Source organism: Haliotis rufescens, unplaced genomic scaffold (genome assembly GCF_023055435.1).
Source record: "Haliotis rufescens isolate VD_foot unplaced genomic scaffold, xgHalRufe1.0.p SCAF_126, whole genome shotgun sequence".
Classification (NCBI taxonomy): Eukaryota; Metazoa; Mollusca; class Gastropoda; order Lepetellida; family Haliotidae; genus Haliotis; species Haliotis rufescens.
The window spans coordinates 472,213-499,709 of record NW_025963809.1 but is presented as its reverse complement, the minus strand read 5'-3'; the positions used below and the strand labels follow the sequence as shown (position 1 = coordinate 499,709).

General features: G+C 48.6%; 1 protein-coding gene across 4 annotated transcripts in view; it reads left to right on the top strand.

The window, feature by feature from the left end:
- LOC124121996 (monocarboxylate transporter 14-like) overlaps nt 1-27,497 on the top strand; it is a 72,345-nt gene that overhangs the window by 16,194 nt on the left and 28,654 nt on the right. Inside the window, exons 1-2 of one of the 4 annotated variants that reach the window (XM_046485140.2) lie at nt 13,548-13,698; nt 14,993-15,126. The exons of 2 other annotated variants lie outside the window; for them this stretch is intronic. The gene's annotated coding sequence lies outside the window, so the exon portion shown is untranslated. Of the gene's footprint in view, nt 1-13,546; nt 13,699-14,992; nt 15,127-27,497 lie in introns of those variants that run through there. One more of the 4 variants, XM_048393995.1, reaches the window with a different exon arrangement.

Here is a 27,497-nt window from a genome sequence, read left to right as displayed (position 1 = left end):
CAACACTGCAATCAGGGCATACCTTCAGTGTAGTACCACTACAATGAGGGCATACCTTCAGTGTAGCAACACTGCAATGAGGGCATACCTTCAGTGTAGTACCACTACCGTCAGAGCATACCTTCAGTGTAGCACCACTGCCGTCAGGGCATACCTTCAGTGTAGCACCACTGCCGTCAGGGCATACCTTCAGTGTAGCACCACTACAACCAGGGCATACCTTCAGTGTAGCACCACTGCAATCAGGGCATACCTTCAGTGTAGCACCACTGCAATGAGGGCATACCTTCAGTGTAGTACCACTACCGTCAGAGCATACCTTCAGTGTAGCACCACTGCAATCAGGGCATACCTTCAGTGTAGCACAATTGCCGTCAGGGCATACCTTCAGTGTAGCACCACTGCAATCAGGGCACCTTCAGTGTAGCACCACTGCAATCAGGGCATACCTTCAGTGTAGCACCACTGTCGTCAGGGCATACCTTCAGTGTAGCAACACTGCAATCAGGGCATACCTTCAGTGTAGCACCACTGCAATCAGGGCATACCTTCAGTGTAGCACCACTGTCGTCAGGGCATACCTTCAGTGTAGCAACACTGCAATCAGGGCATACCTTCAGTGTAGCACCACTGCCGTCAGGGCATACCTTCAGTGGAGCACCACTGCCGTCAGGGCATACCTTCAGTGTAGTACCACTGCCGTCAGGGCATACCTTCAGTGTAGCACCACTGCAATCAGGGCATACCTTCAGCGAGCACCACTGCAATCAGGGCATACCTTCAGTGTAGCAACACTGCAATCAGGGCATACCTTCAGTGTAGCACCACTGCAATCAGGGAATACCTGCAGTGTAGCACAATTGCCATCAGGGCATACCTTCAGTGTAGCACCACTGCCGCCAAGGCATACCTTCAGTGTAGCAACACTGTCGTCAGGGCATACCTTCAGTGCAGCACCACTGCCGTCAGGGCATACCTTCAGTGTAGCACCACTGCCGTCAGGGCATACCTTCAGTGTAGCACCACTGCCGTCAGGGCATACCTTCAGTGTAGCACCACTGCAATCAGGGCTTACTTTCAGTGTAGCAACACTTCCGTCAGGGCATACCTTCAGTGTAGCACCACTGCAATCAGGGCATACCTTTAGTGTAGCACCACTGTCGTCAGGGCATACCTTCAGTGTAGCACCACTGCAATCAGGGCATACCTTCAGTGTAGCAACACTGCAATCAGGGCATACCTTCAGTGTAGAACCACTGTCGTCAGGGCATACCTTCAGTGTAGCACCACTGTCGTCAGGGCATACCTTCAGTGTACCAACACTGCAATCAAGGCATACCTTCAGTGCAGCACCACTGCAATCAGGGCATACCTTCAGTGTAGTATCACTGCAATCAGGGCATACCTTCAGTGTAGCAACACTGCAATCAGGGCATACCTTCAGTGTAGCACCACTGCAATCAGGGCATACCTTCAGTGTAGCACCACTGCAATCAGGGCATACCTTCAGTGTAGTACCACTGCCGTCAGAGCATACCTTCAGTGTAGCAACACTGCAATCAGGGCATACCTTCAGTGTAGCACCACTGCCATCAGGGCATACCTTCAGAGTAGCACCATTGCAATCAGGGCATACCTTCAGTGTAGCAACACTGCCGTCAGAGCTTACCTTCAGAGTAGCACCACTGCCGTCAGGGCATACCTTCAGTGTAGCACCACTGCCGTCAGGGCATACCTTCAATGTAGCACCACTAAAATCAGGGCATACCTTCAGTGTAGCAACACTGCAATCAAGGCATACCTTCAGTGTAGCACCACTGCAGTCAGGGCATACCTTCAGTGTAGCACCACTGCAATCAGGGCATACCTTCAGTGTAGTACCACTGCAATCAGGGCATGCCTTCAATGTAGCACCACTGCCGTCAGGGCATACCTTCAGTGTAGCACCACTGCCGTCAGGGCATACCTTCAGTGTAGCACCACTACAACCAGGGCATACCTTCAGTGTAGCACCACTGCAATCAGGGCATACCTTCAGTGTAGCACCACTGCAATGAGGGCATACCTTCAGTGTAGTACCACTACCGTCAGAGCATACCTTCAGTGTAGCACCACTGCAATCAGGGCATACCTTCAGTGTAGCACAATTGCCGTCAGGGCATACCTTCAGTGTAGCACCACTGCAATCAGGGCACCTTCAGTGTAGCACCACTGCAATCAGGGCATACCTTCAGTGTAGCACCACTGTCGTCAAGCCATACCTTCAGTGTAGCAACACTGCAATCAGGGCATACCTTCAGTGTAGCACCACTGCAATCAGGGCATACCTTCAGTGTAGCACCACTGTCGTCAGGGCATACCTTCAGTGTAGCAACACTGCAATCAGGGCATACCTTCAGTGTAGCACCACTGCCGTCAGGGCATACCTTCAGTGGAGCACCACTGCCGTCAGGGCATACCTTCAGTGTAGTACCACTGCCGTCAGGGCATACCTTCAGTGTAGCACCACTGCAATCAGGGCATACCTTCAGCGAGCACCACTGCAATCAGGGCATACCTTCAGTGTAGCAACACTGCAATCAGGGCATACCTTCAGTGTAGCACCACTGCAATCAGGGAATACCTGCAGTGTAGCACAATTGCCATCAGGGCATACCTTCAGTGTAGCACCACTGCCGCCAAGGCATACCTTCAGTGTAGCAACACTGTCGTCAGGGCATACCTTCAGTGCAGCACCACTGCCGTCAGGGCATACCTTCAGTGTAGCACCACTGCCGTCAGGGCATACCTTCAGTGTAGCACCACTGCCGTCAGGGCATACCTTCAGTGTAGCACCACTGCAATCAGGGCTTACTTTCAGTGTAGCAACACTTCCGTCAGGGCATACCTTCAGTGTAGCACCACTGCAATCAGGGCATACCTTTAGTGTAGCACCACTGTCGTCAGGGCATACCTTCAGTGTAGCACCACTGCAATCAGGGCATACCTTCAGTGTAGCAACACTGCAATCAGGGCATACCTTCAGTGTAGAACCACTGTCGTCAGGGCATACCTTCAGTGTAGCACCACTGTCGTCAGGGCATACCTTCAGTGTACCAACACTGCAATCAAGGCATACCTTCAGTGCAGCACCACTGCAATCAGGGCATACCTTCAGTGTAGTATCACTGCAATCAGGGCATACCTTCAGTGTAGCAACACTGCAATCAGGGCATACCTTCAGTGTAGCACCACTGCAATCAGGGCATACCTTCAGTGTAGCACCACTGCAATCAGGGCATACCTTCAGTGTAGTACCACTGCCGTCAGAGCATACCTTCAGTGTAGCAACACTGCAATCAGGGCATACCTTCAGTGTAGCACCACTGCCATCAGGGCATACCTTCAGAGTAGCACCATTGCAATCAGGGCATACCTTCAGTGTAGCAACACTGCCGTCAGAGCTTACCTTCAGAGTAGCACCACTGCCGTCAGGGCATACCTTCAGTGTAGCACCACTGCCGTCAGGGCATACCTTCAATGTAGCACCACTAAAATCAGGGCATACCTTCAGTGTAGCAACACTGCAATCAAGGCATACCTTCAGTGTAGCACCACTGCAGTCAGGGCATACCTTCAGTGTAGCACCACTGCAATCAGGGCATACCTTCAGTGTAGTACCACTGCAATCAGGGCATGCCTTCAATGTAGCACCACTGCCGTCAGGGCATACCTTCAGTGTAGCACCACTGCCGTCAGGGCATACCTTCAGTGTAGCACCACTACAACCAGGGCATACCTTCAGTGTAGCACCACTGCAATCAGGGCATACCTTCAGTGTAGCACCACTGCAATGAGGGCATACCTTCAGTGTAGTACCACTACCGTCAGAGCATACCTTCAGTGTAGCACCACTGCAATCAGGGCATACCTTCAGTGTAGCACAATTGCCGTCAGGGCATACCTTCAGTGTAGCACCACTGCAATCAGGGCACCTTCAGTGTAGCACCACTGCAATCAGGGCATACCTTCAGTGTAGCACCACTGTCGTCAGGGCATACCTTCAGTGTAGCAACACTGCAATCAGGGCATACCTTCAGTGTAGCACCACTGCAATCAGGGCATACCTTCAGTGTAGCACCACTGTCGTCAGGGCATACCTTCAGTGTAGCAACACTGCAATCAGGGCATACCTTCAGTGTAGCACCACTGCCGTCAGGGCATACCTTCAGTGGAGCACCACTGCCGTCAGGGCATACCTTCAGTGTAGTACCACTGCCGTCAGGGCATACCTTCAGTGTAGCACCACTGCAATCAGGGCATACCTTCAGCGAGCACCACTGCAATCAGGGCATACCTTCAGTGTAGCAACACTGCAATCAGGGCATACCTTCAGTGTAGCACCACTGCAATCAGGGCATACCTTCAGTGTAGCACAATTGCCATCAGGGCATACCTTCAGTGTAGCACCACTGCCGCCAAGGCATACCTTCAGTGTAGCAACACTGTCGTCAGGGCATACCTTCAGTGCAGCACCACTGCCGTCAGGGCATACCTTCAGTGTAGCACCACTGCCGTCAGGGCATACCTTCAGTGTAGCACCACTGCCGTCAGGGCATACCTTCAGTGTAGCACCACTGCAATCAGGGCTTACTTTCAGTGTAGCAACACTTCCGTCAGGGCGTACCTTCAGTGTAGCACCACTGCAATCAGGGCATACCTTTAGTGTAGCACCACTGTCGTCAGGGCATACCTTCAGTGTAGCACCACTGCAATCAGGGCATACCTTCAGTGTAGCAACACTGCAATCAGGGCATACCTTCAGTGTAGAACCACTGTCGTCAGGGCATACCTTCAGTGTAGCACCACTGTCGTCAGGGCATACCTTCAGTGTACCAACACTGCAATCAAGGCATACCTTCAGTGCAGCACCACTGCAATCAGGGCATACCTTCAGTGTAGTATCACTGCAATCAGGGCATACCTTCAGTGTAGCACCACTGCAATCAGGGCATACCTTCAGCGAGCACCACTGCAATCAGGGCATACCTTCAGTGTAGCACCACTGCCGTCAGGGCATACCTTCAGTGTAGCAACACTGTCGTCAGGGCATACCTTCAGTGCAGCACCACTGCCGTCAGGGCATACCTTCAGTGTAGCAACACTGCCGTCAGGGCATACCTTCAGTGCAGCACCACTGCCGTCAGGGCATACCTTCAGTGTAGCAACACTGTCGTCAGGGCATACCTTCAGTGCAGCACCACTGCCGTCAGGGCATACCTTCAGTGTAGCAACACTGCCGTCAGGGCATACCTTCAGTGTAGCAACACTGTCGTCAGGGCATACCTTCAGTGTAGCAACACTGTCGTCAGGGCATACCTTCAGTGCAGCACGACTGCCGCCAGGGCATACCTTCAGTGTAGCAACACTGCCGTCAGGGCATACCTTCAGTGTAGCAACATTGCCGTCAGGGCATACCTTCAGTGCAGCACCACTGCCGTCAGGGCATACCTTCAGTGCAGCACGACTGCCGCCAGGGCATACCTTCAGTGCAGCACCACTGCAATCAGGGCATACCTTCAGTGTAGCAACACTGCCGTCAGGGCATACCTTCAGTGTAGCAACACTGTCGTCAGGGCATACCTTCAGTGCAGCACGACTGCCGCCAGGGCATACCTTCAGTGTAGCACCACTGCCGTCAGGGCATACCTTCAGTGTAGCAACACTGCCGTCAGGGCATACCTTCAGTGTAGCACCACTGCAATCAGGGCATACCTTCAGTGTAGTACCACTGCAATCAGGGCATACCTTCAATGTAGCACCACTGCCGTCAGGGCATACCTTCAGTGTAGCACCACTGCCGTCAGGGCATACCTTCAATGTAGCACCACTAAAATCAGGGCATACTTTCAGTGTAGCAACACTGCAATCAAGGCATACCTTCAGTGTAGTACCACTGCAATCAGGGCATACCTTCAATGTAGCAACACTGCAATCAGGGCATACCTTCAGTGTAGCACCACTGCCGTCAGGGCATACCTTCATTGTAGCACCACTGCCATCAGGGCATATCTTCAGTGTAGCACCACTGCAATCAGGGCATATCTTCAGTGTAGCACCACTGCAATCAGGGCATACCTTCAGTGTAGCACAATTGCCGTCAGGGCATACCTTCAGTGTAGCACCACTGCAATCAGGGCATACCTTCAGTGTAGCACCACTGCAATCAGGGCATACCTTCAGTGTAGCACCACTGCAATCAGGGCATACCTTCAGTGTAGCACCACTACAACCAGGGCATACCTTCAGTGTAGCACCACTACAACCAGGGCATACCTTCAGTGTAGCAACACTGCAATCAGGGCATACCTTCAGTGTAGTACCACTGCAATCAGGGCATATCTGCAGTGTAGCACCACTGCAATCAGGGCATACCTTCAGTGTAGCACAATTGCCGTCAGGGCATACCTTCAGTGTAGCACCACTGCAATCAGGGCATACCTTCAGTGTAGCACCACTGCAATCAGGGCATACCTTCAGTGTAGCACCACTGCAATCAGGGCATACCTTCAGTGTAGCACCACTACAACCAGGGCATACCTTCAGTGTAGCAACACTGCAATCAGGGCATACCTTCAGTGTAGTACCACTACAATGAGGGCATACCTTCAGTGTAGCAACACTGCAATGAGGGCATACCTTCAGTGTAGTACCACTACCGTCAGAGCATACCTTCAGTGTAGCACCACTGCCGTCAGGGCATACCTTCAGTGTAGCACCACTGCCGTCAGGGCATACCTTCAGTGTAGCACCACTACAACCAGGGCATACCTTCAGTGTAGCACCACTGCAATCAGGGCATACCTTCAGTGTAGCACCACTGCCATCAGGGCATACCTTCAGTGTAGTACCACTACCGTCAGAGCATACCTTCAGTGTAGCACCACTGCAATCAGGGCATACCTTCAGTGTAGCACAATTGCCGTCAGGGCATACCTTCAGTGTAGCACCACTGCAATCAGGGCACCTTCAGTGTAGCACCACTGCAATCAGGGCATACCTTCAGTGTAGCACCACTGTCGTCAGGGCATACCTTCAGTGTAGCAACACTGCAATCAGGGCATACCTTCAGTGTAGCACCACTGCAATCAGGGCATACCTTCAGTGTAGCACCACTGTCGTCAGGGCATACCTTCAGTGTAGCAACACTGCAATCAGGGCATACCTTCAGTGTAGCACCACTGCCGTCAGGGCATACCTTCAGTGGAGCACCACTGCCGTCAGGGCATACCTTCAGTGTAGTACCACTGCCGTCAGGGCATACCTTCAGTGTAGCACCACTGCAATCAGGGCATACCTTCAGCGAGCACCACTGCAATCAGGGCATACCTTCAGTGTAGCACCACTGTCGTCAGGGCATACCTTCAGTGTAGCACCACTGCAATCAGGGCATACCTTCAGTGTAGCACAATTGCCATCAGGGCATACCTTCAGTGTAGCACCACTGCCGCCAAGGCATACCTTCAGTGTAGCAACACTGTCGTCAGGGCATACCTTCAGTGCAGCACCACTGCCGTCAGGGCATACCTTCAGTGTAGCACCACTGCCGTCAGGGCATACCTTCAGTGTAGCACCACTGCCGTCAGGGCATACCTTCAGTGTAGCACCACTGCAATCAGGGCTTACTTTCAGTGTAGCAACACTTCCGTCAGGGCATACCTTCAGTGTAGCACCACTGCAATCAGGGCATACCTTTAGTGTAGCACCACTGTCGTCAGGGCATACCTTCAGTGTAGCACCACTGCAATCAGGGCATACCTTCAGTGTAGCAACACTGCAATCAGGGCATACCTTCAGTGTAGAACCACTGTCGTCAGGGCATACCTTCAGTGTAGCACCACTGTCGTCAGGGCATACCTTCAGTGTACCAACACTGCAATCAAGGCATACCTTCAGTGCAGCACCACTGCAATCAGGGCATACCTTCAGTGTAGTATCACTGCAATCAGGGCATACCTTCAGTGTAGCACCACTGCAATCAGGGCATACCTTCAGTGTAGTACCACTGCCGTCAGAGCATACCTTCAGTGTAGCAACACTGCAATCAGGGCATACCTTCAGTGTAGCACCACTGCCATCAGGGCATACCTTCAGAGTAGCACCATTGCAATCAGGGCATACCTTCAGTGTAGCAACACTGCCGTCAGAGCTTACCTTCAGAGTAGCACCACTGCCGTCAGGGCATACCTTCAGTGTAGCACCACTGCCGTCAGGGCATACCTTCAATGTAGCACCACTAAAATCAGGGCATACCTTCAGTGTAGCAACACTGCAATCAAGGCATACCTTCAGTGTAGCACCACTGCAGTCAGGGCATACCTTCAGTGTAGCACCACTGCAATCAGGGCATACCTTCAGTGTAGTACCACTGCAATCAGGGCATGCCTTCAATGTAGCACCACTGCCGTCAGGGCATACCTTCAGTGTAGCACCACTGCCGTCAGGGCATACCTTCAGTGTAGCACCACTACAACCAGGGCATACCTTCAGTGTAGCACCACTGCAATCAGGGCATACCTTCAGTGTAGCACCACTGCAATGAGGGCATACCTTCAGTGTAGTACCACTACCGTCAGAGCATACCTTCAGTGTAGCACCACTGCAATCAGGGCATACCTTCAGTGTAGCACAATTGCCGTCAGGGCATACCTTCAGTGTAGCACCACTGCAATCAGGGCACCTTCAGTGTAGCACCACTGCAATCAGGGCATACCTTCAGTGTAGCACCACTGTCGTCAGGGCATACCTTCAGTGTAGCAACACTGCAATCAGGGCATACCTTCAGTGTAGCACCACTGCAATCAGGGCATACCTTCAGTGTAGCACCACTGTCGTCAGGGCATACCTTCAGTGTAGCAACACTGCAATCAGGGCATACCTTCAGTGTAGCACCACTGCCGTCAGGGCATACCTTCAGTGGAGCACCACTGCCGTCAGGGCATACCTTCAGTGTAGTACCACTGCCGTCAGGGCATACCTTCAGTGTAGCACCACTGCAATCAGGGCATACCTTCAGCGAGCACCACTGCAATCAGGGCATACCTTCAGTGTAGCAACACTGCAATCAGGGCATACCTTCAGTGTAGCACCACTGCAATCAGGGCATACCTTCAGTGTAGCACAATTGCCATCAGGGCATACCTTCAGTGTAGCACCACTGCCGCCAAGGCATACCTTCAGTGTAGCAACACTGCCGTCAGGGCATACCTTCAGTGTAGCAACACTGTCGTCAGGGCATACCTTCAGTGCAGCACGACTGCCGCCAGGGCATACCTTCAGTGTAGCACCACTGCCGTCAGGGCATACCTTCAGTGTAGCAACACTGCCGTCAGGGCATACCTTCAGTGTAGCACCACTGCAATCAGGGCATACCTTCAGTGTAGCAGTAGGCAAGCACACGTTTTCTCGTCAGTGAATTTTTTTAATTTTGCCATTTCGTAACACGTTCCTCTCCTAAAGTTACAATTTTATCTATTCAGCCTTGACCTTTCATATTCTGCAGCTGTTGTTGACAGGAATTCGTCTTAGGGGTAGCACTGTGTACTATACAGTATAGCAAGGTTTACATGGCACTGTGTACTATACAGTATAGCATGGTTTACATGGCACTGTGTACTATACAGTATAGCATGGTTTACATGGCACTGTTTACTATACAGTATAGCATGGTTTACATGGCACTGTGTACTATACAGTCTTGCATGGTTTACATGGCACTGTGTACTATACAGTATAGCATGGTTTACATGGCACTGTGTACTATACAGTATAGCATGGTTTACATGGCACTGTGTACTATACAGTCTTGCATGCTTTACATGGCACTGTGTACTATACAGCATAGCAAGGTTTACATTGCACTGTGTACTATACAGTATAGCATGGTTTACACTGCACTGTGTACTATACAGTATAGCATGGTTTACATTGCACTGTGTACTATACAGTCTTGCATGGTTTACATTGCACTGTGTACTATACAGTATAGCATGGTTTACACTGCACTGTGTACTATACAGTATAGCAAGGTTTACATGGCACTGTGTACTATACAGTATAGCAAGGTTTACATTGCACTGTGTACTATACAGTATAGCATGGTTTACATGGCACTGTGTACTATACAGTATAGCAAGGTTTACATGGCACTGTGTACTATACAGTATAGCAAGGTTTACATTGCACTGTGTACTATACAGTATAGCAAGGTTTACATGGCACTGTGTACTATACAGTATAGCAAGGTTTACATTGCACTGTGTACTATACAGTATAGCAAGGTTTACATGGCACTGTGTACTATACAGTATAGCAAGGTTTACATTGCACTGTGTACTATACAGTATAGCATGGTTTACATGGCACTGTGTACTATACAGTATAGCATGGTTTACATTGCACTGTGTACTATACAGTATAGCATAGTTTACATGGCACTGTGTACTATACAGTATAGCATGGTTTACATGGCACTGTGTACTATACAGTATAGCATGGTTTACATGGCACTGTGTACTATGCAGTATAGCATGGTTTACATTGCACTGTGTACTATACAGTATAGCAAGGTTTACATGGCACTGTGTACTATACAGTATAGCATGGTTTACATTGCACTGTGTACTATACAGTATAGCAAGGTTATCATGGCACTGTGTACTATACAGTATAGCATGGTTTACATGGCACTGTGTACTATACAGTATAGCAAGGTTTACATGGCACTGTGTACTATACAGTGTAGCATGGTTTACATGGCACTGTGTACTATACAGTATAGCATGGTTTACATTGCACTGTGTACTATACAGTATACAAGGTTTACACTGCACTGTTGCGCACTGGGGCATTGCCTCAGTGCCTCTTGGTGTATAATTAGCACAGAAGTGTAATGAACTGATGATGGAGGCAAATGGCGTTAAAACATATTATATCAGGGGAACTAGTGCACGTAGGGCCTTGGCTATCATCTCCAGTTGCCGTTAGTATCTCTTCCTGTCAATCATAACGGAACAGATGAGGTCCGTTCTCCATATGAAACTGTCTCCCTTGAAATATATCGGTTATGTGGAACTATAATATGTGAAACTATCAGAATTGATTTCAGTTATGCGAGAACTATAATATGCAAAACTTTCTGAATTGATGTCAGATATGCGAAAACTATAATGTGTGAAACTTTCTGAATTGATGTCAGATATGCGAGAACTGTAATTTGTGAAACTTTCTGAACTGATGTCATATATACGTGAACTATAATATGCGAAACTTTCTCAACTGATGTCAGATATGCGAGAACTATAATATGTGAAACTATCAGAATTGATGTCAGATATGCGAGAACTATTATATGTGAAACTACCAGAATTGATGTCAGATATGCGAGAACTATAATCTGTGAAACTATCAGAATTGATGTCAGATATGCGAGAACCATAATATGTGAAACTATCTGAATTGATGCCAGATATGCGAGAACTATAATATGTGAAACTACCAGAATTGATGTCAGATATGCGAGAACTATGTTATGTGAAACTATCAGATTTGATGTCAGATATGCGAGAACTATAATATGTGAAACTATCAGAACTGATGTCAGTTATGCGAGAACTATAATATGTGATACTATCTACATTCATGACAGTTATGCGAGAGCTATAATCTGTGAAACTATCAGAATTGATGTCAGATATGCGAGAACTATTATATGTGAAACTACCAGAATTGATGTCAGATATGCGAGAGCTATAATATGTGAAACTATCAGAATTGATGTCAGATATGCGTGAACTATGTTATGTGAAACTATCAGATTTGATGTCAGATATGCGAGAACTATAATATGTGAAACTATCAGAATTGATGTCAGTTATGCGAGAACTATAATATGTGATACTATCTACATTCATGACAGTTATGCGAGAGCTATAATATGTGAAACTATCTGAATTGATGTCAGACATGCGAGAACTATTATATGTGAAACTATCAGAATTGATGTCAGATATGCGAGAACCATAACATGTGAAACTATCAGGATTGATGTCAGTTATGCGAGAGCTATAATATGTGAAACTATCAGAATTGATGTCAGATATTCGAGAACTATAATATGTGAAACTATCTACATTCATGTCAGTTATGCGAGAGCTGTAATATGTGAAACTATCAGAATTGATGTCAGATATGCGAGAACTTTAATATGGGAAACTACCAGAATTCATGTCAGATATGCGAGCTATAATATGTGAAACTATCAGAATTGATGTCAGATATGCGAGAACTATAATATGTGAAAATATCTGAATTCATGTCAGATATGCGAGAACTGTAATATGTGAAACTATCAGAATTGATGTCAGATATGCGAGAACTATGTTATGTAAAAAATATCAGAATTTATGTCAGATATGCGAGAACTAAAATATGTCAAACTATCAGAATTGATGTCAGATATGCGAGAAATATTATATGTGAAACTTTCTGAATTGATATCACAAATGCGAGAACTGCAGTATGTGAAACTATCTGAACTGATGTCAGATATGCGAGAACTATAATATGTGAAACTATCAGAATTGATTTCAGATGTGCGAGAACTGCAGTATGTGAAACTGTCTGAACTGATGTCAGATATGCGAGAACAATAATATGTGAAACTATGTGAATTGATGTCAGATATGCGAGAACTATAATATGTAAAATTGTGAAATATATATATGTGAAATCAGAATTGATGAACGGGTGTGTAAGCTGTCTGTTCCGGGTGTGTAAGCTGTCTGTCCCGGGTGTGTAAGCTGTCTGTCCCGGGCGTGTAAGATGTCTGTCCCGGGTGTATAAGCTGTCTGTCCTGGCTATGTAAGCTGTCTGTCCCGAGTGTGTAAGCTGTCTGTCCCGAGTGTGTAAGCTGTCTGTCCCGGCTGTGTAAGCTGTCTGTCCCGGGTGTGTAAGCTGTCTGTCCCGGGTGTGTAAGCTGTCTGTTCCGAGTGTGTAAGCTGTCTGTCCCGGGTGTGTAAGCTGTCTGTCCCGGGTGTGTAAATTGTCTGTCCCGGGTGTGTTAGTTGTCTGTCCCGGGCGTGTGAGATGTCTGTCCCGAGTGTATAAGCTGTCTGTCCTGGCTGTGTAAGCTGTCTGTCCCGGGTGTGTAAGCTGTCTGTCCTTGGTGTGTAAGCTATCTGTCCCGGGTGTGTAAGTCGTCTGTCCCGGGTGTGTAAGCTGTCTGTCCTGGCTGTGTAAGCTGTCTGTCCCGGCTGTGTAAGCTGTCTGTCCCGGCTGTGTAGGCTGTCTGTCCCGGGTGTGTAAGCTGTGTGTCCCGGGTATGTAAGCTGTCTGTCCCGGGTGTGTAAGCTGTTTATGGTCGGGTGTGTACTGTACGGGACGCAGTGACACTGTAGTGGTGCAGATACGTCACCGAGCTGGCAGACCTTGGACCGAGGTGATCCATTCAGCGAGAAGGTCGGCCTACCCGGAAATATTAGCTCAGCACACCACGTGGAGACCACGTGACCGTCAGCTGAGTGCACGCCACGCGCTAGTTTACTACTTGTTGTAGGGATAGTAAAACACGCACCGTCGTAGATCAATACGTGAGAAGATAACCTGGCACCTCACATATATTCGGCTGTGATACTGGCTTCGGATCATCAGTACACGACGGTAAGAATCACAATTGACATTGACACTTAACGATACCGTGTTTTAGCATATGTACCTGGCGTATTTCATCTGCGTGAATGGGTCACGGGTGGCCCAGTCGTCTAAGGCGCCGCAATCTGCTGTGCAGAGTTGCGTCCCTTGGGCACGCCAGAAACCTATGATTGTTGGTTCGAATCTCGGTTCGCCCCGATTATGTTTCTAGGTATGTTAGCATCATACTCGTGCTCGTGGCTTTCACCGACGTGTTAAACGTCTAAGGCCTGCATCACTTCGGGCTTTCCTCCCACATGAAGCTGACATTAAGCTAAAACAGCTCTCAGTATGCCACTCGCCACATCACGTGGTTGATCGCTGCTACTCATACTTTCAACCGCTGGTTTTATCCTCGTGCAACACCAACCATGTGACCCAATCAACACGATGGCCCAGTCACCACGGGGCCCAATCAACACGATGGCCCAGTCACTACGTGGCCCAATCAACACGATGGCCCAGTCACTACGTGGCCCAATCAACACGATGGCCCAGTCACTACGTGGCCCAATCAACACGATGGCCCAGTCACTACGTGGCCAGATCAACACGATGGCCCAGTCACTACGTGGCCCAATCAACACGATGGCCCAGTCACTACGTGGCCCAATCAACACGATGGCCCAGTCACTACGTGGCCCAATCAACACGATGGCCCAGTCACTACGTGACCCAATCAACACGATGGCCCAGTCACCACGTGGCCTAATCATAAAACGATGGCCCAGTCACCACGTGGCCCAATCAACACGATGGCCCAGTCACTACGTGGCCAAATCAACACGATGGCCCAGTCACTACGTGGCCCAGTCACCACGTGGCCCAATTAACACGATGGCCCAGTCACTACGTGGCCCGATCAACACGATGGCCCAGTCACCACGGGGCCCAATCAACACGATGGCCCAGTCACCACGGGGCCCAAACCCACGATGGCCCAATCAGCACGATGGCCCAGTCACCACGCTCAGGACGAACTTGTGTCACTGTCTCGGATGAGGGTGTCCTGTTGTTCTGGAGTGTCCGGAAACAAGCGCCATGTTATGTCACAGGGGTTGATTCATAAATTCACAACAGCTTCGCGGATAGTCTGTCTTACAGACCCTGATACAAATATATATCAAATACAGCCCATGCAAGTCTATAATGTTTGGCAAGTCTAGATCACTGCAGTATCAGGAGTCACTGGGCTCCTTTTTATTATATCTTTATTAAGATAACTGAACAACTGTTTTTTTTATGTACGATATGTTCATTTCAGAGACTAGATGTTAGTCTACTTCGCGGACAGCGTTAAAGTTACCATACATCACGTGCTTCCACCTGGTTGAGCGTAAAATGCGCATGCTCAAGACACAGAAGTCTTCAGTTGTCTTCCGTCGTTTATAGATGCAGGTCGTATATTGATATCTCTCTGTATGTGACAGATATAGTGAACTACAATAGTACAGTGAAGAATAGTGAGTGAGTGAGTATGGTTTTACGCCGCTTTTAGCAATATTCCAGCAATATCACGGCGGGGGACACCACAAATGGGCTTCACACATTGTACCCATGTCGGGAATCGAACCCGGGTCTTCGGCGTGACGAGCGAACGCTTTCACCACTAGGCTACCCGACCGCCCCAGTGAAGAATAGAATAGGAATAGCTGAGACATTGTAAACATACACTAATTAAACTTGGTTGATGCATGTCATCGTATCCCGATTGCGTGGATCGATGCTCATAATGTCAATCATTGGATTGTCTGGTCCAGATTCGATATTATACAGACCGCCGTCATGTAGCTGGAATATTGCGGAGTGCGGCGTTAAACACCAAACCATCCAACCAACCAACTGATTAAACAGCAACTTCTCTTTAAGATTCAAATTCGTTTTCATTGCGCATTACATAATAAGAGGATTTTAGTACATGTTTAGTGAATCGAATTTAGCTTCCATGCGAACCAGCTCCTGTTTCGCTATAGTCATATAAGGTGGTTGTGGTCTTTTAAGTGCTGTCTGTATGATGTGTCTTACAGATCAAAACTAACCACAAAGTTCCTGCAGTTTGATTGAGAAAATGGGTGAAATGTGGCTGGGGTTTGGGAAGGCTTTTGATTTAAATGGAGTTTTTTTTATTAACTAGTATATAAACTGGAATACAAGGCGTCCTGAGCAGGTATCCATGCGTTTAAGACTGTGTGTTCCATTCTGTGACGACGTTTGCCAATACGCTGTGTGAACGTTCCACTAATGGTACGTTGTCAGCGCTCAGTTCAGACAGGTCACTAGTGCCTTTTCCGCGAAGACGCCTTTGTTTCACAAGGGTCAGTGTCCCTTGTGCCCCATGCTTGATCGGATGGATACAATGGGTGACCGCGTTATCATTTCCCGCGTCGTGGGTCGTTGCCGATGGGTCCCCGTACTCCATTCTTGTCATAATTGCTCTCTACAAGATATTGAACAGGGGTTAAATTTCGCGTTTAACATAATTGCACTGATACAGCGACGTCCATGTACAGACTGATGCCGATTTATAGTGCTAGCCCACTGAGATACCATGCCGCAGTTTTACATGGATACCCCACTCAGACACAGTGTTCTGACTCCGAGCCAGTTCTTGTTTTATCATCTTATGCCGAGCGCAAGCAGGATAACAAGAGGTACTACGAAGCGACCTCCTTCAAAGAGCGTTCACGCACTCATACAGCGCTGAATGTACCAAGGTTGGTTGGTTGGTTTCTTGTTTAACGCCGCACTCCGCAATATCCCAGTTATATGACGGCGGTGTGTAAATAATCGCGTCTGGATCAGACAATCCAGTGATTGATATCATGAGCATCGATCCACGCAATTGGGATCGATGACATGCTTTAACCAAGTCAGAGAGCCTGACCACCCGATCCCGTTAGTCGCCTCTTACGACAAGCATAGTCGCCTTTAACGGCAAGCCTGGGTTGCTGAAGACCTGTTCTACCCCGGATCTTCACGGGTCGAATATACCAAGGCAGACCTCTCAGATCTACCGCACTGTGGCGAGTTTCGGTGGAACCTATCTACTATACGCACTATGTACAGAACACGACTTGAAGGAGAAGTGAAGTGTTTAGAATACATCGCATGTCAGTCAACGCGGAGAGCTCATATCTCTAGTCTATATATGCCATTGGGTTTAAGTAGTCACCGTAAACCGTACCCCACTTTTTCACTGTGCAACACTCTATAAAGATCCACATGCAATTGAATATACCTGTTTGAAAGATTTGAACATCATCACAAGCTATGAAATGCAGTGTACTTTTACAATAAAGTACACTACGTTTATAACGAACACGCTTATAACAAACTGACGGATATAACGAACTGTCTTTTTTGTCCCGACAATTTGCTGTATGTATACTGTATACATGCTTATTACGAACTACGGTTATAACGAAGTAGAATTGGCGCTCCTTTCGAGTTTGTTATATCCGTAGTTAACTGTACTTGAACAAATGTCGGATTTCTAAATAGCAGATGCTAGGATTGTATCTCCAGCAATTATGGTAATAAGTTGCACTGTAGTCTGCATATGAGATGCAGTATCAGGTGTCCTTACATTGAGAACCGTGCATTCAAAGAAAAACACCGTCCCCCAAGACTCACGACATGCTCTCATTTATGCTAGCGGTAGGCGTTGACGGTACATCTTATACTTGCTGTAGAGCGCACGGATGTGTGTATTTTGTGTGTGTGCGCGCGTGTGTGTGTTGTGTGTTGTTTTGTGTGTGTGTGTGTGTGTGTGTGTGTGTGTGTGTGTGTGTGTTTTGTGTGTGTGTGTGTGTGTTTTGTGTGTGTGTGAGTGTTTTGTGTGTGTGTTTTGTGTGTGTGTTTTGTGTGTGTGTGTGTGTGTGTGTGTGTGTGTGTGTGTGTGTGTGTGTGTGTGTGTGTGTCCAAGTGGCATGTTAACATACGGGTAGGTTACGTGGAGCTAGTGCAAGAGTGAAATTGGGTGTTGGACTTTCTGGTTTTTCCCGAGTCTGGGAAGTCATGAACGTTTGCATTACGTCAACAATGGCGTCTAAATAACGTCAACAATGCTGTCTGCTTTACATCAATAATGTTTGAATTACGTCGACAACGACGTATACATTACGTCGGCATTGATGTCTGTATTACGTCAACAGTGACGTATACATTACGTCAACAATGGCGTCTAAATTACGTCAACAATGCCGCCTGCACTACGTCAACAATGACGTTTACATTACGTCAACAATGCTGCATTACGTCAACAATGATGTATGCATTGCATCAACAATGCTGTCTCCATTACGTCAACAATGCTGTGTGCATTACGTCAACAATGATGCATGCATTAAGTCACCAATATTGTATTCATTACATTACGTCAACAATGGCGTCTAAATTACGTCAACAATGCCGCCTGCACTACGTCAACAATGACGTTTACATTACGTCAACAATGCTGCATTACGTCTACAATGATGTCTGCATTACCTCTACATATATGTCCGCATCACGTCAATAATGATGTATGCGTTGCATCAACAATACTGTCTCCATTACGTCAACAATGCTGTGTGCATTACGTCAACAATGATGCATGCATTAAGTCACCAATATTGTATTCATTAAATAAATACAGATATCTACATAACGCCAACAACGTCTGCCTTTACACAAACAACGATGTATGCATTACGTCAACAATGTCTGCAATGGCAAATTCAACGTTCGTTTGTCATTGTTCGTGCGTGTGGGTGAGTGGGTGAGTTTAGAGGGAATGTGTGAATGTTGCGGTTCAAACTGACAATATCACTACCGCCGGGCAATGGTGTATAAGCATTACGTGGAAACGTAGTGATAGCTGATAGCCTACTTTATGTCGATGTGCCATCTGGCAGACAACATGTGGCCTTGTGTGGTTTATACGGCTGATAACACATTCCATCTTATCTAGAACCTTATTTAGCGTACAACCCAAAGCATCCTCTCTCGTCCTCTAAATCCGGCATCTGTAACATCGTGTCTCATCGTTTTTGGTACCCGTCGCCGGTTGCGACCTGAATCACCCTCTATACACGGCGTCGGTTGCACCTCGCTCACCCTCTATACACGGCGTCGGTTGCACCTCGCTCACCCTCTATACACGGCGTCGGTTGCACCTCGCTCACCCTCTATACCCGGCGTCGGTTGTACCTCCCTCACCCTCTATACCCGGCGTCGGTTGAACCTCCCTCACCCTCTATACACGGCGTCGGTTGAACCTCCCTCACCCTCTATACCCGGCGTCGGTTGAACCTCCCTCACCCTCTATACCCGGCGTCGGTTGAACCTCCCTCACCCTCTATACACGGCGTCTGTAATACCCTCTCGCATCCTCCTCTATTCCTGGCGTCTGTACCATCAAATCTGGGTTTTCGTCTTGACGAGCCGACGCATTAACCACACGGCTGGTTATGACGCGACCAGGGATCGAACCCCGGACCTTCCGCTCTCAAACTGACAATATCACTACCGCCGGGCAATGGTGTATAAGCATTACGTGGAAACGTAATGATAACTGATAGCCTACTTTATGTCGATGTGCCATCTGGCAGACAACATGTGGCCTTGTGTGGTTTATACGGCTGATAACACATTCCATCTTATCTAGAACCTTATTTAACGTACAACCCAAAGCATCCTCTCTCGCCCTCTATATCCGACATCTGTAACATCGTGTCTCATCGTCCTTTGGTGCCCGTCGTCGGTTGCGACCTCAATCACCCTCTATACACGGCGTCTGTAACACCCTCACCCTCTATACACGGTGTCGGTTGAACCTCCCTCACCCTCTATACCCGGCGTCGGTTGCACCTCCCTCACCCTCTATACCCGGCGTCGGTTGCACCTCGCTCACCCTCTATACACGGCGTCGGTTGAACCTCCCTCACCCTCTATACACGGCGTCGGTTGAACCTCCCTCACCCTCTATACCCGGCGTCGGTTGCACCTCGCTCACCCTCTATACACGGCGTCGGTTGAACCTCCCTCACCCTCTATACACGGCGTCGGTTGAACCTCCCTCACCCTCTATACCCGGCGTCGGTTGCACCTCGCTCACCCTCTATACACGGTGTCGGTTGAACCTCCCTCACCCTCTATACCCGGCGTCGGTTGAACCTCCCTCACCCTCTATACCCGGCGTCGGTTGCACCTCCCTCACCCTCTATACCCGGCGTCGGTTGCACCTCGCTCACCCTCTATACACGGCGTCGGTTGAACCTCCCTCACCCTCTATACACGGCGTCGGTTGAACCTCCCTCACCCTCTATACCCGGCGTCGGATGTACCTCCCTCACCCTCTATACACGGCGTCGGTTGCACCTCCCTCACCCTCTATACACGGCGTCGGTTGCACCTCCCTCACCCTCTATACACGGCGTCTGTAACACCCTCACCCTCTATACCCGGCGTCGGTTGAACCTCCCTCACCCTCTATACACGTCGTCTGTAACACCCTCACCCTCTATACCCGGCGTCGGTTGAACCTCCCTCACCCTCTATACCCGGCGTCGGTTGTATCTCCCTCACCCTCTATACACGGCGTCGGTTGCACCTCCCTCACCCTCTATACACGGCGTCTGTAACACCCTCACCCTCTATACACGGCGTCGGTTGCACCTCCCTCACCCTCTATACCCGGCGTCGGTTGCACCTCGCTCACCCTCTATACACGGTGTCGGTTGAACCTCCCTCACCCTCTATACCCGGCGTCGGTTGAACCTCCCTCACCCTCTATACCCGGCGTCGGTTGCACCTCCCTCACCCTCTATACACGGCGTCTGTAACACCCTCACCCTCTATACCCGGCGTCGGTTGAACCTCCCTCACCCTCTATACACGTCGTCTGTAACACCCTCACCCTCTATACCCGGCGTCGGTTGAACCTCCCTCACCCTCTATACCCGGCGTCGGTTGTACCTCCCTCACCCTCTATACACGGCGTCGGTTGCACCTCCCTCACCCTCTATACACGGCGTCTGTAACACCCTCACCCTCTATACACGGCGTCGGTTGCACCTCCCTCACCCTCTATACCCGGCGTCGGTTGCACCTCGCTCACCCTCTATACACGGTGTCGGTTGAACCTCCCTCACCCTCTATACCCGGCGTCGGTTGAACCTCCCTCACCCTCTATACCCGGCGTCGGTTGCACCTCGCTCACCCTCTATACCCGGCGTCGGTTGAACCTCCCTCACCCTCTATACACGGCGTCTGTTGCACCTCCCTCATCCTCTATACCCGGCGTCGGTTGCACCTCCCTCATCCTCTATACCCGGCGTCGGTTGCACCTCGCTCACCCTCTATACACGGCGTCTGTAATACCCTCACCCTCTATACACGGCGTCGGTTGCACCTCCCTCACCCTCTATACCCGGCGTCGGTTGCACCTCCCTCATCCTCTATACCCGGCGTCGGTTGCACCTCCCTCATCCTCTATACCCGGCGTCGGTTTCACCTCGCTCACCCTCTATACACGGCGTCTGTAATACCCTCACCCTCTATACACGGCGTCGGTTGAACCTACCTCATCCTCTATACACGGCGTCGGTTGCACCTCCCTCATCCTCTATACCCGGCGTCGGTTGCACCTCCCTCATCCTCTATACCCGGCGTCGGTTGCACCTCGCTCACCCTCTATACACGGCGTCTGTAATACCCTCACCCTCTATACACGGCGTCGGTTGAACCTCCCTCATCCTCTATACACGGCGTCGGTTGCACCTCCCTCACCCTCTATACACGGCGTCTGTAACACCCTCACCCTCTATACACGGCGTCGGTTGCACCTCCCTCACCCTCTATACACGGCGTCTGTAATACCCTCACCCTCTATACACGGCGTCGGTTGCACCTCCCTTATCCTCTATACCCGGCGTCTGTAACACCCTCACCCTCTATACACGGCGTCGGTTGCACCTCCCTCACCCTCTATACACGGCGTCTGTAACACCCTCACCCTCTATACACGGCGTCGGTTGGACCTCCCTCACCCTCTATACACGGCGTCGGTTGCACCTCGCTCACCCTCTATACACGGCGTCGGTTGAACCTCCCTCACCCTCTATACACGGCGTCGGTTGCACCTCCCTCATCCTCTATACCCGGCGTCGGTTGCACCTCGCTCACCCTCTATACACGGCGTCGGTTGCACCTCCCTCACCCTCTATACACGGCGTCGGTTGAACCTCCCTCACCCTCTATACCCGGCGTCGGTTGCACCTCCCTCACCCTCTATACACGGCGTCTGTAACACCCTCACCCTCTATACCCGGCGTCGGTTGCACCTCCCTCACCCTCTATACACGGCGTCTGTAATACCCTCACCCTCTATACACGGCGTCGGTTGAACCTCCCTCACCCTCTATACCCGGCGTCGGTTGAACCTCCCTCATCCTCTATACACGGCGTCGGTTGCACCTCCCTCACCCTCTATACACGTCGTCTGTAACACCCTCACCCTCTATACACGGCGTCGGTTGCACCTCCCTCACCCTCTATACCCGGCGTCGGTTGAACCTCCCTCATCCTCTATACACGGCGTCGGTTGCACCTCGCTCACCCTCTATACACGGCGTCGGTTGCACCTCCCTCACCCTCTATACACGGCGTCGGTTGCACCTCCCTCACCCTCTATACACGGCGTCTGTAACACCCTCACCCTCTATACACGGCGTCGGTTGCACCTCCCTCACCCTCTATACACGGCGTCTGTAATACCCTCACCCTCTATACACGGCGTCGGTTGCACCTCCCTTATCCTCTATACCCGGCGTCTGTAACACCCTCACCCTCTATACACGGCGTCGGTTGCACCTCCCTCACCCTCTATACACGGCGTCTGTAACACCCTCACCCTCTATACACGGCGTCGGTTGGACCTCCCTCACCCTCTATACACGGCGTCGGTTGCACCTCGCTCACCCTCTATACACGGCGTCGGTTGAACCTCCCTCACCCTCTATACACGGCGTCGGTTGCACCTCCCTCATCCTCTATACCCGGCGTCGGTTGCACCTCGCTCACCCTCTATACACGGCGTCGGTTGCACCTCCCTCACCCTCTATACACGGCGTCGGTTGAACCTCCCTCACCCTCTATACCCGGCGTCGGTTGCACCTCCCTCACCCTCTATACACGGCGTCTGTAACACCCTCACCCTCTATACCCGGCGTCGGTTGCACCTCCCTCACCCTCTATACACGGCGTCTGTAATACCCTCACCCTCTATACACGGCGTCGGTTGAACCTCCCTCACCCTCTATACCCGGCGTCGGTTGAACCTCCCTCATCCTCTATACACGGCGTCGGTTGCACCTCCCTCACCCTCTATACACGTCGTCTGTAACACCCTCACCCTCTATACACGGCGTCGGTTGCACCTCCCTCACCCTCTATACCCGGCGTCGGTTGAACCTCCCTCATCCTCTATACACGGCGTCGGTTGCACCTCGCTCACCCTCTATACACGGCGTCGGTTGCACCTCCCTCACCCTCTATACACGGCGTCGGTTGAACCTCCCTCACCCTCTATACCCGGCGTCTGTAACACCCTCACCCTCTATACCCGGCGTCGGTTGAACCTCCCTCACCCTCTATACCCGGCGTCTGTAATACCCTCTCGCATCCTCCTCTATTCCTGGCGTCTGTACCATCAAATCTGGGTTTTCGTCTTGACGAGCCGACGCATTAACCACACGGCTGGTTATGACGCGACCAGGAATCGAACCCCGGACCTTCCGCTCTCCGGGCGGACGCTCTACAACTAGACCACGGGAGCGGTCTCAAAGTGGATACGCTACCATCTGAATCAAAATAATTACGCGGTGATGTAACCGAATAGTCTGAAAGCGGCGTTAAGTCCAACTGACTCAAGACCTCGTTATAGCGGCAACAATACTCAGTATAACGCGATATACACATTGTATATTATAACAGCCAGGAGAGCTAAATTGTTACGACACGTAGCAAATGTGCCGAGTCTTGTCACGTGACATTGCTATCTACAACACCTGTCAACGCGACATCAGCAGAAGACCACCTGTTATCACCTGGTCGCTTGAAATTAGCACAAAGTAAGGACGGTCCCTATGTCTTCTTATGAAGCGTACCGAAATAGAAAATACATCTGTTTATTCCTCGACTTTACGTTAAACATACGGCTTAAACATGTATCTCACTGGTCGATGCTTTAATGTAAAACCTGACCCTCACGCCTGTCTATTTCTATTTAAAAACAATATATTTTTCCCGTTGGTGAAGTGAGGTGAAATGGGGTTTAACGACGCGTCCAAGATTATTGCACTTATATAGCGACGTGCATTTACGTGTGTGTGTGTATGTGGCTGCTTGTACTAGTCCGGACTGATGCCGATTTAAAGTGCTAGCACACTGAGATACCATGCCGCAGTTTAACATGAATACCCCACAGTATACTGACTCCGAGCCGACCAGTCCTTGTTTTAGCCCCTTAATGCCGAGCGCCAGACAGGGTAACAACAAGTACCATCTTTTAACGTCTTTTGGTATGACGCGGCCGGGGATCGAACCCCGGACCTTCCGCTCTCCGGGCGGACGCTCTACCACTAGACCACGGAGGCGGTAATTTTTTCCGTTGCCTAACACTATATTGTGGAGTGGTGGGGGTATGCTGGTGGTTACGTGTTCGCACGACACGCTTGAGGCCTGGGTTCGAATCTCCGGGCGGACGCTCTACCACTAGACCACGGAGGCGGTAATTTTTTCCGTTGCCTAACACTATATTGTGGAGTGGTGGGGGTATGCTGGTGGTTACGTGTTCGCACGAAAGGCTTGGGCCTGGTTTCGAATCCATATATGGTGCAACGTGTCCTCCCCCGTGGTGATGTTGCTGAGATATGTTGTTAAAAGCGGTGTAAAACCGCACACACTCACCATATAATTATGCTATGGAACGAAGTCGGTGGGGTAGCCTAGTGGTTAAAGCGTTCGCCCGTCACGCCGAAGACCCAGGTTCGATTTTCCACATGGGTACAATGTGTGAAGCCCGTTTCTGGTGTCCCCCGCCGTTGCTGGAATATTGCTAAAAGCGGCGTAAAACCTCGCCCCTCCCTCCCTCACTCACTCTCTCTCTCTCACTCACTCACTCACTAAATCTCTCTCTCTCTCTTGGTACTTCTTCAAAAAGGAATATGCACCGAAAAACATGGAATTGCTTTTGTTCGCTTTTCTGTTTTTAATTTACCATATACCATATATAGACAGTATTAGTCGAGTGTGTATCCGTATTTTAAATATGATTTATTAGGAAAACTTGCATCATGCGAGCCTTTTTATTCACTCATTCACTAATACAAGATCAATATGCTTTGATAGGGTTTTCATTCAGTCCGACATTCACTAATACAAGACCAATGTATAAGTCCTCAGATAGGGTTTTCATTTACTGCTGGACCGCGTCCGTGGTCTAGTTGTAGAGCGTCCATGGAAGGTCCGGGTTTTATCCCAGGCCGCGTCATAACAAAATACGTTAAAAAATGGTACTTGTTGTTACCCTGCCGGCTCTCAGTATTAAGGGGCTACTGGGCTTCAATGGAGTTTTCATTCACTAATAGAAAATGAAGGTGCTAAATAGGGTTTGAAATTTAATTATTTTAAGGTGTGTGAAACAAATATGTAAAATCACTTTCCTTGAATGTTTACTATATTCGGGCGACAAATAATGTGGTTGACAGTCAATCTTAAGAGGTATGTAATAAAAATATTGTCTAGATTTACATATTATGTCTGCATAATGTTGTTGTTGCAAGTGTCGCCTCATGCATAATTCATTGTCGTGACGCAGGTCTGGAGAAGTAATTATGAATCTGAGTATATGGTGTTAAAACAATACAGGTAAATACGTAATAAGATATCTACCTGTGTAATAGGATATCTACCTGTGTAATAAGACATCTACCTGTGTAATAGGATATCTACCTGTGTAATAGGATATCTACCTGTGTAATAGGATATCTACCTGTGTAATAAGTCATCTACCTGTGTAATAGGATATCTACCTGTGTAATAAGACATCTACCTGTGTAATAGGATGTCTACCTGTGTAATAGGATATCTACCTGTGTAATAGGATGTCTACCTGTGTAATAGGATATCTACCTGTGTAATAGGATATCTACCTGTGTAATGGGATGTCTACCTGTGTAATAGGATATCTACCTGTGTAATAAGATATCTGCCTGTGTAATAAGACATCTACCTGTGTAATAGGATATCTACCTGTGTAATAAGACATCTACCTGTGTAATAGGATATCTACCTGTGTAATAGGATATCTACCTGTGTAATAAGACATCTACCTGTGTAATAAGACATCTACCTGTGTAATAGGATATCTACCTGTGTAATAAGACATCTACCTGTGTAATAAGACATCTACCTGTGTAATAGGATATCTACCTGTGTAATAGGATATCTACCTGTGTAATAAGACATCTACCTGTGTAATAAGACATCTACCTGTGTAATAGGATATCTACCTGTGTAATAAGACATCTACTTTGTTGTAAGACATCCACCTTGTTGTAAGACATCTACCTTGTTGTAAGACATCCACCTTGTTGTAAGACATCCACCTTGTTGTAAGACATCTACCTTGTTGTAAGACATCCACCTTGTTGTAAGACATCTACCTTGTTGTAAGACATCTACCTTGTTGTAAGACATCTACCTTGTTGTAAGACATCTACCTTGTTGTAAGACATCTACCTTGTTGTAAGACATCCACCTTGTTGTAAGAAATCTACCTTGTTGTAAGACATCTACCTTGTTGTAAGACATCTACCTTGTTGTAAGACATCCACCTTGTTGTAAGACATCCACCTTGTTGTAAGACATCTACCTTGTTGTAAGACATCTACCTGTGTAATAGGATATCTACCTGTGTAGTAAGACATCTACCTTGTTGTAAGACATCTACCTTGTTGTAAGACATCCACCTTGTTGTAAGACATCTACCTTGTTGTAAGACATCCACCTTGTTGTAAGAAATCTACCGTGTTGTAAGACATCCACCTTGTTGTAAGACATCTACCTTGTTGTAAGACATCCACCTTGTTGTAAGAAATCTACCGTGTTGTAAGACATCCACCTTGTTGTAAGACATCTACCTTGTTGTAAGACATCCACCTTGTTGTAAGAAATCTACCGTGTTGTAAGACATCCACCTTGTTGTAAGACATCCACCTTGTTGTAAGACATCTACCTTGTTGTAAGACATCCACCTTGTTGTAAGACATCCACCTTGTTGTAAGACATCTACCTTGTTGTAAGACATCTACCTTGTTGTAAGACATCTACCTTGTTGTAAGACATCTACCTTGTTGTAAGACATCTACCTTGTTGTAAGACATCTACCTTGTTGTAAGACATCTACCTTGTTGTAAGACATCTACCTGTGTAATAGGATATCTACCTGTGTAGTAAGACATCTACCTTGTTGTAAGACATCTACCTTGTTGTAAGACATCCACCTTGTTGTAAGACATCCACCTTGTTGTAAGACATCTACCTTGTTGTAAGACATCTACCTTGTTGTAAGACATCTACCTTGTTGTAAGACATCCACCTTGTTGTAAGACATCCACCTTGTTGTAAGACATCTACCTTGTTGTAAGACATCCACCTTGTTGTAAGAAATCTACCTTGTTGTAAGACATCTACCTTGTTGTAAGACATCTACCTTGTTGTAAGAC